This window comes from Epinephelus moara, chromosome 12 (assembly GCF_006386435.1).
Source record: "Epinephelus moara isolate mb chromosome 12, YSFRI_EMoa_1.0, whole genome shotgun sequence".
NCBI classification, from domain to species: domain Eukaryota; kingdom Metazoa; phylum Chordata; class Actinopteri; order Perciformes; family Serranidae; genus Epinephelus; species Epinephelus moara.
Window position 1 is genome coordinate 39,322,982 of NC_065517.1, and position 15,780 is coordinate 39,338,761.

Here is a 15,780-nt window from a genome sequence, read left to right on the forward strand (position 1 = left end):
ATTTTGGACAAGAGGGGAATTGGGAAAGAAGTAGAACAGCCTCATTGAGCACAGACACACACAAGCTAGACTGAGAAAACGGTGGAGGATGTAGGTTATGGTGGACGGTTTCTCCTCTACTAATTCTGATGCTATGGGGATATCTAGGTTAACTCTTTCTGAGTGTGTGTGTTTGTGTGTGTGTGTGTGTGTGTGTGTGTGTTTTCTGCCAGAGAAAGGACAAAGACGTGACGCAGCTCAAAGACAGCACATTTAAGATCCATGACAAACAGCATTTTAATTGGATTACTGAATGCCAGATAACACCAGATGTTGTGCAGATCGACTCTGAGTTTTAAAGCTCATTTGTAGTTTACCACCAGGTTACATTATTAACACACGATGCAACACCTGTACCATTTATTATTATATGTAACATGTAAACTGTGGTAGCGTACGGTGGAATATATCCAGTCTACAGCTTGGAAAGAGACGAACATAAAGCCTGGGCATAGGTGTAGTGCTGCCAGAGCGCACCGGAACAACACTCCCTCACTTCAAAATCCAATCATTACTAAAGTGTATGTCATGCAAGAGAGCCAATAAAAACAAATGAAATGCTTAAAGGTGTCAAATTGACATTTAAGGTGTGTTGATTGATTTACAATCTTGTACTGAGTAACATGCAAGAAAACAATCAACCTTAAAATCTGTCAGCTGCTGCAGGTAGCCTTTGAGCAGCACAGTCAATTAAACAATTGCTCTCAGTCCACACCTCGCTATCTGTATATGAAATATGCATCACTCCTCTGACGGTCTCTATATTTGCAAAGACACATTACAAAGCCTGTTACACTTGGCCAGCTTGTGCTGCATCCACAACGCCTGCAGGAAACAAAAGCCTGCTCTGCTACATTTTCATAGTCTAGCCTATTAAATAAACTTGGCCTCTGCCTGCACTGCAACTTTTACCCAGAATGGATGTTTCCAATGTGGCTTTGTATGCTCAGCACAAGTAAGTGAAAGAAATCATTCAGAACCAGTGTTGGGCAGTAATGTGTTACAGTAATATTACATTTCCCAGCAACAAGTCTCCAGCTTCCTCCCGCAGTCCAAAGACATGCAGGTTAGGTGACTCTAAATTGTCCGTAGGTGTGGATGTGAGTGTGAATGGTTGTCTGTCTCTATGTGTCAGCCCTGTGATAGTCTGGTGACCTGTCCAGGGTGAACCCTGCCTCTTGCCAAATGTCAGCTGGGATAGGCTCCAGCCCCACTGTGACCTTTAACAGGATAAGCGGTTACAGATAATGAATGAGGATGAATAAATAATAATATTACAGTTACCCTCCCAAAAATAACTTGTTACAACCTTACTTTTTGATTTGATTTGATTCATTTTCGTAATCATCGTGCATAAACATCACAAGGCAGCAAGCTAATGTGGCTTGGACGATAGAAACATTTCTATACAGTGGCTGGAAATATTACTTTGATTTTGTCAGTTGGAAATATAACGACAACAAGGTAGTGATATGAGGACTCTTTCCCTGGAAAAAAAGACCTCAAACCTCCTGAAACACCTACGACTGACAGCACAACAACATGAAGCTTGTAGAAATACACCCCACCAAAGGTGAGCCCTCTACGATGCGGAGAATTGCTGTAGCCCTACACTGGCTAAACAACCAAAACTGGATTTAAACGTGGACAGCTGCAGGCTACAAGTGACGAAGAACTTGTGGATCAACAAGTTCTCAACCCAGGTCGTCACATACCGCTGATTTGTCTGTGGACTATCACGTCTGCATGTTATGAGCTAGGTTTCCTCCTGCATCTGCTGTTGCCGTTTCAGGATGCTGCAACCAAGAGTGGGACGTCAATAAAAGCACGTGGTGAGGTTTATTTAAAAAAAAACAAGGTTTGCCTGTACATTCAGACAGGAAGCAAACACTGTGCTCCTGGGTAAAAGTCTGGGGTTAGTTAGACCTATTCACCACCCTTCCCTACCGCCATACGGTGATTTTCTAGCTCCTTACACTACGTTGCTACCGGGGTTTTAAACAAATGACATCCTGTATCTTACTGCCGCAACAGTTGCTGTCCGACCACATTATGAACTGACACCACCTGTCTGCGTGTTGTACTGCCAAGATAAGTGATGTCCGGTCGATCACAACACCACGAAAGGTTCCATTTAGCCAATGCCACCCTGCGTCGTTATCATACCACCACAAAAGGTTGCTTTTGATGCTAAATACACTGACAAAGCGGGGGTATTTGACAACTTTGGAATGGGAACAGGCTGGGTGGATGCAATGTCACCTATCTCCATGACTGACTTTCCGTCTTCAGACAGATTCCTGAGGAAAACCCCAGGTGAAAAATACCTTGAAAGCTATCTGACGTTAGCCTTTGCTACACTTAGAGGTGCACATGTGAGGTGGCAGGGAGTAATAAGTAAAGTAACATTACTTTTCATGAGTCTAACAAGCAGCCTAGTGTATGATCAGTTACATTCTTTAAGTAACGAGCACTACTACTACTCCGAAACTACTTCACCTATGTTGCTTAATGCCACGCTAATTAGTCTTCAACCAACAACATCCATGGTATCAGCTCACACTACAGCTAGATGTTTGGCTGATTGCCACGTAATATTTTCAATACAATGAAACTAATCATAAAGTCATTGCCACCATATGAACAGAGGTTACATAACCTTTTAAATGAGCCACAACGTAACCTTGCACGTGCACATCATAGGTGCACACTGATACACACAAAAAGCACTAAACCCCTGAGAATAAGCTCTCTCACACACACACACACACACACACACACACACACGCAATATCTTCCTATATCTCTCTAAATTGCTTCATGTTCATCTCCCCTCCTCTGTCACAATGTCTCTTTCATACGCTCAATCTCTCCCTGTCTTCCTCTTTTATCTCTCACACACACACAGACACAAACACATACATATACACACACCTCATTTTGTTACTGACATGCCAAGTCATGCAGAAAACACAAGGGAAGCTTTTTTTTTCTTCTTTTTTTTTAATCCCAGGACAAAAAACAGCAAAATGCAATAACCTGGGACAAAAGTGCTGACATCTGAAGATGAGTCTGGCGTTCAGACAGACTGCTCGGTTGCAGCTGAAATGAGCAGAAGCGACAGACTGAGAGAAAGCAGGACCCCCCCTACACACTGACAGACAGATAGACAGACAGGCTCTTTTTCTATAGACTTGTCTCTTTGTGCTACACTCTGGCCCTCTGATCCTCTTATTCCCCTCCTTCTCTTTCCTCATCTTTATTCTTCACTCCCCCGTTTAACCCCCTTTTTTTTTTATCCCAGTCACTTCCCCCATCTGTATTTTCCCTACCAGCACCACCTCTGGGCTGCAGCTTATCTCTCCATCCTCATCCCCCTCTCCCGTGGTCACCTGTCCTGCTCTTCCTCTTCTCTGCCCTCCTCTTATAATATCCTTTCTTCTCACGTCTGTATCTATCCCACCATCCTCCCCCTCTGTACTTCTCTCTCCATCTTTCCTCTATCCAAAACCTTGTTTGCATGCTTCCTCACTCTGCTCCTTGATTAGCGAGATCGACCGGCGTGAGTATGCCAGACACTCGGTTAAAATGGCCAGTGAGTCTTTCGAGAGGCTCCTATGTATAAATAGAGGGCTGAATCAGACGCTTCAATTACAGATAACTCATTCCCGCCCGTGCATTTCAAACACTGCTTAACCACAGAGAAAGCGACAGAGATGTTGGCCACATGAGGTCAGCCTTGAAGGTTGAGGAAGTCGCACCGATAAAGGAGACAGTGTGCATAGCAAAGAGGTGCTAGATTTTCTCCTTCTGGTCAAATTATTTAATGTACGGCTCCCTCTGACTCTTATGTAATGAATTTGTGCGAGCGAGGGAGGCTGACTCCTCATAGACAGCAAGAGCAGTCTAGTGCAGAGCCATAGGGACTAAAATAGTTAGTCATGTGTTCATTATCGCTATCCTCTCTTAAGTACTCACCCCGTATCCAGAAACATTAAACAGGAGAGGACCTTCGAGTGGGTCTTTGCGTGCGTGCGTGTGTGTATATGTGAAAGGTTGAGAATGAGGAACGGAGAGAGAGAAGCAGAATATGAAGGGAATGAGGTTGTGGGATTGTGATAACTTCAAAGGTTATTATTATTATTACTGCAGGCTGAAGCCATGCTCTGGCATCCCTCAAGCTTTGATCATTATGTAAAGCTGTTGTGCTCGGCGCTGGCACTGAATACATTACAGAGTGGATAACCAGGGAGTGTGCAAGCGAGCGAACACAGACCAACACATTGACTCAGCTTCTAAGTTTCTTCCCGATTATAAAATAACACGCATCGTCTCTAAAGGACAAACAAAGAGAGCCTGTTATCTAATTTCACCTTGATGTGAAATCTGGACAGGATGATGGTCTGAGAGGTCGTATGCAGCCATCAGGGAAATCTAAAGGGTTACTCCACCAACTTTACACATCAGTGCAAGTGATCAGTGTACTTAGTCACAAGAAGTACTTCACAGCCTGTGGAAACGGTTGTATAATATTGTCTATTTTGGTTCTGTAGGAGTTTTGTGTGAAGTCTGAGAAAATGATGATATCATCAAGGTTAACTCAGCTTTCGTTTGGAGACAAATTTCTTACATAAAGTCTGAAAAAGAACTCTGGAAACTGAGGGCATTGGGCGCAAGAAGAAGAATAGAGGTCAACATAGTTTGAGATTTCAGGGGGGATGACGGGGACACGTGCCCCTCAAGATTTAGAAAATGTGCATTTGTCCCCCCCAAAAGTGAAGACATTCACACAATGACTTGATGATAGTGATAGTTATCTGCAAATATTCGAAGCTTTGATGGAATGCGACACAACCCAGGGTGGGTGGATTTATGCTGCATTCGCACTACACACAACACAGCAACAGGCTACAAGTCATTTTCAATGGCAGCTGCTGACATAAAGCTACAAACTGACGCCTGACGCTTGTCAGTGTGGACGGGCGTGACACACTACAAATACAACTTGAGCTGGCCTCAACTTTTTCCAGCACTCCTATGGCACGGTGATGCATCAACCAATCATATAAGTTTGTTTCTAGCTGTGGTACTTTTATTTAGCTGAAATAGCTGATGCTATGCTACCTTAAATTGCACTGCGGTGTACACAGGGATACAATGGGGCGTTAAAATAGGGCTCAGACATTGATCAAAAACACAGATGTTCTTTTGACCTAATACAGACTTAAGATGATGTTCACTCAAGCTGCTTTGTGGCAAAATACTGGTCTCATTCATGTCTGGCACTTGCCACCTCCTTTTAGTGTGGTGGAAAATCAAAATAAAAATCGAAGCATGCAAATACTGATTTGGACATCAATTACCATGGCAACCACTGAAGCTTCGAAGCATTCTGGTCAGACCTAAAAGGCACAGATTGGTGCTTAAGAAACCATAAACCAGAATGCAGGAAATTAAGTGTTTGAAGCTCAAAATTTTCTGGCAGAAGACCCCCAAAACCCCCATATCATGTGTGTCCCCCATGTTAAAAAGAAACATATGCCCTTGGAGGTCAAAGTGTAGCAGTTTAGTGGAAGGTAATACCTGTTAAGGTCAGTTTCGCCACCAATTTGAAATAAAGGCTAATAAAATAATATGATATATTTATTGTATGTAAACTCCGACTGTCCCAAGTATTTGGGCATCAAAGAATCACTGTGAAATATCTGCGATTAATCAAAGCTTCGAAGAGGTTGGGGGCAATGAAAGAAGGATAAGTCTGCCTTTTTTTAAACATCAGTTTTCGGTTGATGCACTTAAAATAACGTGGCAATTAGCCACTTTGTTAGCAAGCAGGTTGCAGTAACATTAGCCATGAAATTAGTAAGAAACCTTTACAAGATAGCTGAGCTGTTACTTACAGTTTTCAGGTGATTTGCAAAGCTATACCAAGATATACCAGTTTTCTGTGGCACATCAGGCACTCGACTTTTTGAGGATCACCTTCGCAAATTTTGAAATTGCTATATATATCTTGCTAGCATATCTTAAAGCGTGTCATCTGTGGTCAAACTACAGTGTAAGTAGTGCTGGACTGTTGGTGATGTTAGATGAGAGCGAGTCACAGTCACAAAACTATTAATAAGTTAAAATGTACTTATTGAGAATAAATACTAAGAAATAATGTTGCATAATGTTGGATTACTATCTCTTAATTTATTGGCTATTTAGGATTTTTGGGGTAATGCATATACATCTACAAACAGAGCAATTGAATACAGATTTGGACGTTGATTACCATGGCAAGGATTTGGGTCATCCCTACTGTAAACTGATATTATTATAAGTTATGGCATGACAATAGAGGTATTAATTGATAAAATACCACAAATTTTCAGCAGTCCAATCCCTGATAATCAAAATGGCCACCTGCTGCCTCAATCAGTTCAACAGAGAGATGATTATCCAGTCTATAAGCGATTGGTCGTTTCCTCAAGCATAAGGTGACCTCCTCAAAAGTTGGGTCATTTTGAACCCAAATCTAAAGATACTCAGCTGCCATCACATTAAGGCAGAGAGGCATTTTATCATTATCAAAACAGTTGATTAAAATCCCCTAGAAAACACCCATTGTTTCAGCTCCAGCACTTTGCATTAGGTCGGTTGTAGACTGGAGGTCATAGTTAGCTCCCTTTAAATCTACAGTCATGCAAAATACTGCAAACTGCATCCACTGTAATTCCTAGGCACACGGGCCTAACGCTACAGTTACATGATCCACGTTCTAGGGCAAAATATAGGCCTCCTGACAGCTTTAGAGGTTTTGTGCTACACGTTATTATTACCCCTATTAATAGAGTGTTGCTGTTAGGGCGATTATGAGCTTAGGAGGGGAACCCCAGCTCAGAGGGCCTAGCCACCACTTTTAATTTTCGTCTACACATTCTAATCCGAAAGCCACATTGAACTTGAAAACAAGCCATCTGTTCCTGCCCTTACCTGGCCTACATTAGCCTGAGCAAACTCTGGCTGGCTGCGAGCAAGACGAGAGACATGGGCAGTGCAAATAAATGTCCTGCACTGTCATCATCACTGTCATACAGTGGATCGATAAATGAGGAGTAGTGTTACAATAAAAGAGATGCTGTCACGGTAGAAAATAAAGACATATGACAACATGGGAGCTAAAAGGTCCATTAAGGCTGTAAACTCATCATTGAGCACCACACACACACTGTGAGCCCCTGCTACATTATCAGACTGTACGTGCTTTACACTGATTTTCCCTCCGACCACCAACCATCGAGCTCAATTCTTCCTCATCTGAGACACAATGAAAGCGTTTAAGAGAAGCAGGCCTGCAGAATCTATTTGCAACATGCATAGGTGTGATGCCCACCCAGTTCAATACCAAGGACAGCGGTCGACGCACGGAGAGCCTGACAGCCATGACAACACATGCACTACAAAATGACAGATTTATTTCTGCACGGATGCATCGTAAGCAGCGACACAAACCTGCCCTGAATGACACTGCTGTTTCAGCGTGAGACACCAAACCCGCAGACACACACACACAGACAAAAACTAAACCCTTAGACAAGCATTTCGTCTTTCCACAGCGGCTTTCTGCCCCCTGCAAGAAGCAGCAGCAGCAGCAGCCACATTTTTACCCAAAACGCATCGTCAAAGCTCGTGTGTCGAATAAAACGCTCCGTGCCTACCTGGCTGTCCCGGGGTCGAAGAGCTCACATGTCCCGTCGCTTATTTTGGTCTGTTATGGTGGATATTATTATTATAGTGGGCACCGTTATGTGTCTGCCAGCGCCATGTTATTATCAGTGAGAGGAGGACTGTGCGGTCCTGTGCGCTACATCCGGGCTGTTGAGGAGAGCGAATGAGCGCAGAGAGGGCGGAGAGCGCGCTGGATATGTGGAGCACCTGTGCAGCAGGGCACACACAAGTTTCAGTCACGGCGACGGAGCCTACTGTACCTCAGCTAGACACACACCTGCAGTTAATATAGAGACGTTTTCCTGTGTTACTGACACCTGAGGAGGTTTTTATTCCCTGTCCATCACAGAAGGGGCTCAACAATTAGAAAATACAGTGTGACTGACAACATATACACAATATGTTACCTGAGTTGCACCTGAACACCTTTGTGGCTTAGACACACAAAGCTAGGTTAAAAGTATTGGACAGATTTAAAAAAAAAAAAAAAAAAAAAACATTTTTTACATACAAAAAACATGGTTCAAGCCTGGTTACACTTGCAGTATTTTCCACCACTCTCTTCACGCCATTTTGCAGCAAATGTTATGGTTTAATTCCAGTATATTAATCAATAGATTACATATTTTTTGAGGAACAATTTGTTCAAAAGGACATTATTTTTATAAAGCGATATAACAGATGTGCATTGTTATATCTGTTCATTTGAATTGTTTTGTGAAACATCTTAAAATATTTTCAATTAGTAGCTGCAGTGCTTTAGTTTAAAAGAAAGGTCAATAGTTTTATGTGAATTTTTTTTTTTGAGGCATATGATTTTACGGAAGCGTATTGCATTCACTTGACAAATTTAAAAAAAAAGCCCTGTTTTTCTGAGTCATTTTTTCTGTTTTTCGTGGTAATTTTTTTTTCAGTTTTTCGTTTTGTTTTTTCTGTTTTTCGTGGTAATTTTTTTCTGTTTCTCGTGGTAATTTTTTTTCCTGAACGAGGAGACGAGATACCTCAAAATATCGCGAGAAGCTCCCACCTGGCACCTGCAAGTGACCCCTGCATCCATGGTGACTCCTGCTCATGGATTTATTTTGCATCGTGCTCCTGCTCCTAGACAATTTCAACTACGGGATCAATAAGGGTAAGGCACGTAATTAGTTAGCTGACAAACGTGTATGGGCATGATTTCAGTTGTCAGCTAACGTTGTTACAACCTGTTACTAACCTAACCTGTTACATTGAGCGATAGGCCTACACTTGAAGGATGCAGTGGAAAACACAGCTAGATTATCATACCCTGTGTGTAACTAATTACATGCCTTACCCTTAATGATCCCGTAGTTGAAATTGTCTAGGAGCAGGAGCACGGATGCAAAATACATCCATGAGCAGGAGTCACCATGGATGCAGGGGTCACTTGCAGGTGCCAGGTGGGAGCTTCTCGCGAGATTTTGAAGTATCTCGTCTCCTCGTTCAGGAAAAAAATTACCACGAAAAACAGAAAAAAAAATACCATGAAAAACAGAAAATATTACACCAAAACCAGAAAAATAAATAAATTACTCAGAAAAACAGGGATTTTTTTATCCCAGTCGTACTGGGAGGGGATATTCAATACCCCATTTCCATGGAGACAGGTGTATGATGTAATTTATAAGGCTGTTGTAGATTCCAAGTCATACAATTTTCAATTAAAATTTCTATACAAAATATTTTCGATAAGAAAAATGTTTTTTGGTTGGGTTATGGAAGAGGATGTTAATCTGAAATTGAAGATGTGTTTTGCGTTTATTTTAGTTCAGTCCTCATGTGGCAACTTTTTGGACGACTATCAGAAGATGGCTTGCATCAAGTTCGATTTTCTTAACCATGTGCCCTCAAACAATAATGCTCGGTGAATTAAGAAATGGTAACAGTTGTTTTCAGTTTATTTAGTTGTTTTCAGTTCTTTGTTTTGTTGTTGATTTGTTTTTTTGTGTGTTATAGTGTAGTTGTGTAATTTGTATTGTTTTTAAAAAGTAATGGAGAGTTAAATAGTCAGTGAATTGTTAACTGCAACTATTGAATAAAATAGTTAAAACAATACCATCTGTAGCTGGGTAAATATTGTAGTAATTTACTGATGAAGTTCAAAATGGTAACATTAGACGAGCTCAGGGGTTAGCAACCTTAACTATCAAAAATGCCATTCATTTCTTTAACTTTAATTTAACCAGGAAGTCCCGTTGAGATTGAAAATCTCATTTACAAGAGAGACCTGGCTGAGGTGGCAGCCAATCAAACACATTTCAAATGCAATAAATACAAAATATAACACAAAAACCCACAATAAAACAACTATTCAAACACAGTGGCCTCTCAGGAAAAACAAGCACGTCTCTATCACCAAGTTTTAAAAATCTGCATGGAGCCCCAAAACAAAGATTCACTGTGAAATATCTGCACAATGTTTCAACCAGGGGTTGGGGGTGATGAGAGGAGGATGTGTCTGTCTTTATTTAAACATCAGTTTTCAGTTGATGCACCTAAAATACCGTGACAATTAGCCACTTCGCTAGTATGCAGGTTGCAGTAACATTAGCGATGAATGATAGCTGGAATAAAAAAAAAACCTTTGCAAGACAGCTGAGCTGTTACTCAGAGTTTTCAGGTGATTTGCCAAGCTACACCAAGATATACCAGTTTCCTTTGGCAATTTATTCATTTGTCTAACCTTTATTTAACCAGGAAATCCCACTGAGATTGAAAATCTTTACAGGAGACCTGGCCGAGGCAGCAGGAAAGCACATTTAAATGCGTTTTAAATGCAAGATATATTACAAAAAATCACAATAAAACAACAACTATTCAAACATAGTGACCGCTCAAGAAAAAGAAGCACATTGTCTCTATCGTCAGAATTAACTTAAAAAATCTGCCTGGAACCACAAAACTTATATGAGCCTTACACTGCGTATTAAGTCTAAATTAGCCTATAAACCAGGGTCAGCAACCTTAACTATAACAAGAGCCATTCTGACCAAAAATGATTTTACAAAAACCTGCCTAGAGCTGAAAACATATCTTAGCCCCATGGTAACACTGTCTATTAAGTCTAAATTTCAAAAATATGTTTTATCATTAGATGGCTCCTCTGCAGTGGGGTATTTATGATTATTTGGTACATAAACATTGCAGTGTTGGCAGTGAAAGCAAACAAATCTGTCTGTGCACTATTACGTAAATTCTGTTGAGTAAACGTTGTGGTAGAAATTATTAACTAAAAGTAGTGAACCAATGCTGTTTAACTAAAATTAATGGATGTGAAATAGATATCTAAAACAGATGAGAGCGATAATGTTAGCTAAAAGTATTGAACACTATGGCTAATATGGCTAAACATCCACATTACTAATAAACATCAGTGATATGGATAATTCATTGGTGAAAAAAGCCTAGTGAATAGCCTTAATGGATAAACAATTGAAATGATTTGTTAAAGCACTGAATATAAGGTTTAAAGAGAGATTTTATTCCAAAATCAAAAATACCTGTACCTTACCTGTATCTAGATCTAGATCTAGATCAGGGGTCCGTAATTTTTCGGGCCAAGCGCCCTTAGCTGAGAGAAGGGCAGAACAGGGACCCCCTACAACAAAACTGAGTTGCACTTGAAATAATTCTCTGAATATTTTCCGGTCTTCTCTTGTTTGCACTTGTCTTTATCTGCTGGTCAGCAGCAGCTGTAGCATAGGTAGGTGCATTAGCCTCACCCTTAAGGCCCATTTATGCTCAAGGTTAAATACGGATCCGGATACGGACGGAGCCTTCTGTCCGTGATCCACGTTCATTTCGTCCGTATTTCTGCACGTTTCCATAAAGCTTACGGATACGAGCCAAACGGTGCAGTACCACTGGGAACCGTGGGGGCAGTGTTGCTGTCACTACCCGATACGTAGCTCTAGTGAGACACAAAGAAGAAATAACAATTCAATTTTACCCATCGGCAGTATTAGAGAAAAGAATTCTCCGTCCTCCAGTCGCGATGTATTTAGCAGCCTCACCGACAGCCGCCTCCTACATCACTGCCTCTGTTTTTGTCTTTTATGCAAGAGGTACATTATCAATATCTCCGCCACAGTCGCCATGTTTGTTTTTGAGTTTGTTGTTGTCATAAACTTTTAACTCTGGGCTGCCCCATGCCAACGTAAAGGGCGCATGGAAGTATGTGGGCAGTGAAGGTAACATCGTTTGAAATGGACGTATACATTTTCGTACGTAAAGGGAGCATAAATGAGCCTTTACTGGTGGTTTCTGAGGTGGAGGGTATGTCAAGGGTCTCCTGCTCGACAAGTTACAAATCCATTGTGGCCCTTAAAATGTCCGTACACTTGGCATAATAATACAGCTAACAGGCCAATGTGTCTCAAGAATACTGAACTGTAGCTAACTAGTTCTCCTGCTGTTATGGATACGTGATTCAGCCTCAGTTAGCTCACATGATTGCACAGGGGTTCATGCGAGACAGTTCTATAATTTATGTTGGATGCTGTAAATTAAATGTTTTTCTAACAAATAAGCCAATTTAATTTAGCTGATAATATGTTGGATTCACAGTAATGTGTTTTTTCAGACAGATATTAATTTTTGGAAAACAAACAAACTTACAACTGGAGAATGACAGGAAAGGGGGGAGAGAGAATGGGGATGACACGCAGCAAAGGGCCACAAGTGGAAATCAAACACAGGTCGAAGCAAAGGACTCGGCCTATGTATGGTGCATGCTCTACTTATTGAGTGAGAGGTCACCCTAATCCACAGACCTTGGGAGCAGTTTGACGTAGGAACTATTTTCTTCCCACCAAACTATACTCACATACTGTATTACTGTGCAGAAGGAAGTGTGCATCTGCTCATGGACAAGAGGCTCGTGCATGTGACAGCATGAGATATAAACATAAAGGACAATCTCAATTGAACTGGAACATAAGCTAGCTCAGTGGTGCTAGGTGATCTAACAGTAGATGCACGCTTCCTTCTGCACGGTGATTCCAGTGACAGATGTAGTTCAGGAGAAAGAAAATAGTTCCTACATGAAACTGCTCACAACAAGGTCTGTGGATTATCTTGAGTAACCAGGTCATGATTTCTGGAAAGAGACATTGATGTTGAGTTTTTCAAATGTATTTTTTGGCGCTTTGAGCACCACAAGCTGAGTGCCATCTAGGTCTGTTATACTGAAGAGAAGACAGACATCTCTACGGCTGATATCTCCAACACTCTGCAANATTAGACTCTTGCCATATCCGGTCGGCAAAACAGCAAAAACGTCCTTCTTGCAAAGGAAAGATTCGAGCGCCGTCTTCTGTTCCTCTTTTAGAGAAAAAGCCAAGTCTAACTCGTTCATTGTAGCGGCCAAAGCCGTTTCAAACAACTGGTGTTCATCCGTAGCCATCTTGCAATGTTTACTGACTGTTATCTGTCTGTTTAGCTCGCCTCTGCCCCGCCTATATCAGATACACCGATGTGATTGGTGCAGCTCAGCTCCAAGGGCATGGCTGAGCAAATTCAAATTGTGCTCCAGCGAGAACTCTTGATTTCCAGGGTAACTTTAAATAGTCACCCAAAAGACATAAGAGTTGAAATAGTTAGCCTAACTAAAAATAAGTTGATGGTTTAAATAGCTAAAAGTAATAGGCTAGAAAAATGTCTGAAACAGACATTCAGCTTCTGCTACATTAGGTGATAGTTGTACCAAACTCAACTTATCAGGCTTAAACAGTGACATTTCAATCGAATGACAAAATACTGTAAAAATCTGCTCTAAAAGGTGTTGATGAAGGGTTAAACCACTTGAAATAGTACAGGCTATCTTTATAGAAAGAGGAGGAAAACAGTGAAAGGGCTTACACTAACCCAAAGACCTTTGAGAAGTCCCCAGATCCCACTATGGGAATAACTGCCCCGTGCCAATAATTCCAAACCTGGAGCCCCGTAGATTCACAGACATCACTCTGGAGTGGGAATGATTGATATATACATATATATATATATATATACACAGTATATATACAATATATATAATATTAACATTAGACTTTGGTAGGACTGATAGTTAACGGATTGTATCATGATTTCAATTATTCATATTAATTCAAACATGGCCGATTGGCCTGCCAGGCAGCTCCGGGGTAAAAGTTAGCTGCAGGGCTTGTTTCACCCCCATTTCCTTCCAGTCTATTTGCAGTTTGTACAGTTGTTTAATACTGGAATAGTATCTGACTGTAACTTTGCTTTGTGGTCATTTGATTTGATATATCAATTTAAGAATCTGCAACATACAGGTAGGCACATCAGTCTAGATTTTGACGCAGACACACTCTTTCAGAACAGGGGCTCAAGATTAAGTGATAAAGCAAAATAATATTTAAAATATTCTGGTATATTTGATGCCAAAGCTTGATTATCAACTGATCTGTTGCTTCAGACAAAAACAGCTTTACATCCTTTTCAGTGCATTACTGTATCACATTGTCGTTTTGCTGTTTCTAAAGAATATGTTAGGCATGAGTGTACATGTAAGTGTTTCTCAAGTGAAGCCAGACACAGGCTGTAGCCCCAGAGCATTGGGGATACGCACAGTGTGACAGCCTCTGCCAGCTCTGACAGTGTCACAGCCCTCATTGATCTCCCATCTCTGTTTCTGACGTGCCGTTTGTAGCGCGGGGCTCTTCCCCTGACTACAGTAAGTGAAAGTGCGAGGGCACGAGTCAATTTCTCCCACTGTGACAGTTAAGTCCTTATGTCTGCCTGCCTGGTTAACTGAGGGAGGCAATAAGAGAGGAGGCACAGAGCTCAGTATCCACTATCATGCCAAGGTCTAGCTCTTTGTGTTGTTGTTAAACATAGAGATCAATGAGGGAGCTGTTACCACACGTCCTTCCCTCTCACCACCTTCCCTCAGGCTCATCAGCCCGATAAATCTTACCAGTGGACTTGCTTGCAAGGATGCATCTTCCCTTCTCCCTCTCACCAGCTGGTTACAGGTGGAGACTTCAAAACCTGTAAAATGAATCAGAAATGCATTCCTGCTCTCACTGCACATATGTGCTACATATGTGTAACCATCATAAATGGATGCTTGTAAAAGTTGCAGCCAGGTCGCCAGAGGAAAATGCTGGCATTGTACGTTTCTGCAAAACACGGATATGTTACATTTGTACATTTCATACATATCATATCAATGTTTCTAAAGGTACGTAGTATATGAGCTGACTTTGTCGTTAGAGGTGGGAAGGGACAGTGGATGGTTTAGCACCGAGGCAAGATAACTGCCAAGCTGCAGACCCCTGCTCGCGACCAACAAACAACAAAACCAGTTGTGTTTGTGGCGAGTCATTGCTGGGTTTCCAGCGGCTTTTTAGCCTCCAAACAGTTTTTAGTGATGTGTCACTGTTTTTAGCTGGGATAGTGCCATGAAAAGTGGTGGTTTGTTACTGAGAAATCGCTATGTTTCCTGCGAGGATGGTGACACAAAAAGTATTCGTTTTTTTACTGACACATTGCTATGTGCCACAAAAAGCATTTTTTTTTACTGAGACATCGCTGCTTTTCCTGCCAGGATAGTGCCATGAAAAGTGGTTTATTTCACTGACACATCGCTATGATGTGGGTTTCGTTAATAATTGGCAAACTTTCTGGGGAAAACCTGGTCTTATTAGGAGAGACAGCATTCATCCCACTTTGGATGGAGCTGCTCTCATTTCTAGGAACCTGGCAAACTTTATTAGTAATTTAAATCCCTGACAACCCAGAGTTGAGACCAGGACTCGGAGACGCAGTCNGGAGCTGCTCTCATTTCTAGGAACCTGGCAAACTTTATTAGTAATTTAAATCCCTGACAACCCAGAGTTGAGACCAGGACTCGGAGACGCAGTCCTATACGCCTCTCTGAGCTTCTAGTTCAGTTACCCAGCCATAGTTTTCATAGTTTTATACAAACGGTGTCTGTCCCCCGACCACCTAAATTATTTAAATCTAAAATTAAACAAAGAGGAG

At 41.4% G+C, this 15,780-nt stretch overlaps 1 protein-coding gene across 2 annotated transcripts in view; it reads right to left on the reverse strand.

The window, feature by feature from the left end:
* pak5 (p21 protein (Cdc42/Rac)-activated kinase 5) overlaps positions 1-15,780 on the reverse strand; it is a 154,836-nt gene that overhangs the window by 117,187 nt on the left and 21,869 nt on the right. The window contains exon 2 of one of the 2 annotated variants that reach the window (XM_050058803.1): positions 14,711-14,784. The gene's annotated coding sequence lies outside the window, so the exon portion shown is untranslated. Of the gene's footprint in view, positions 1-7,742; positions 7,859-14,710; positions 14,785-15,780 lie in introns of those variants that run through there. The other variant, XM_050058802.1, reaches the window with a different exon arrangement.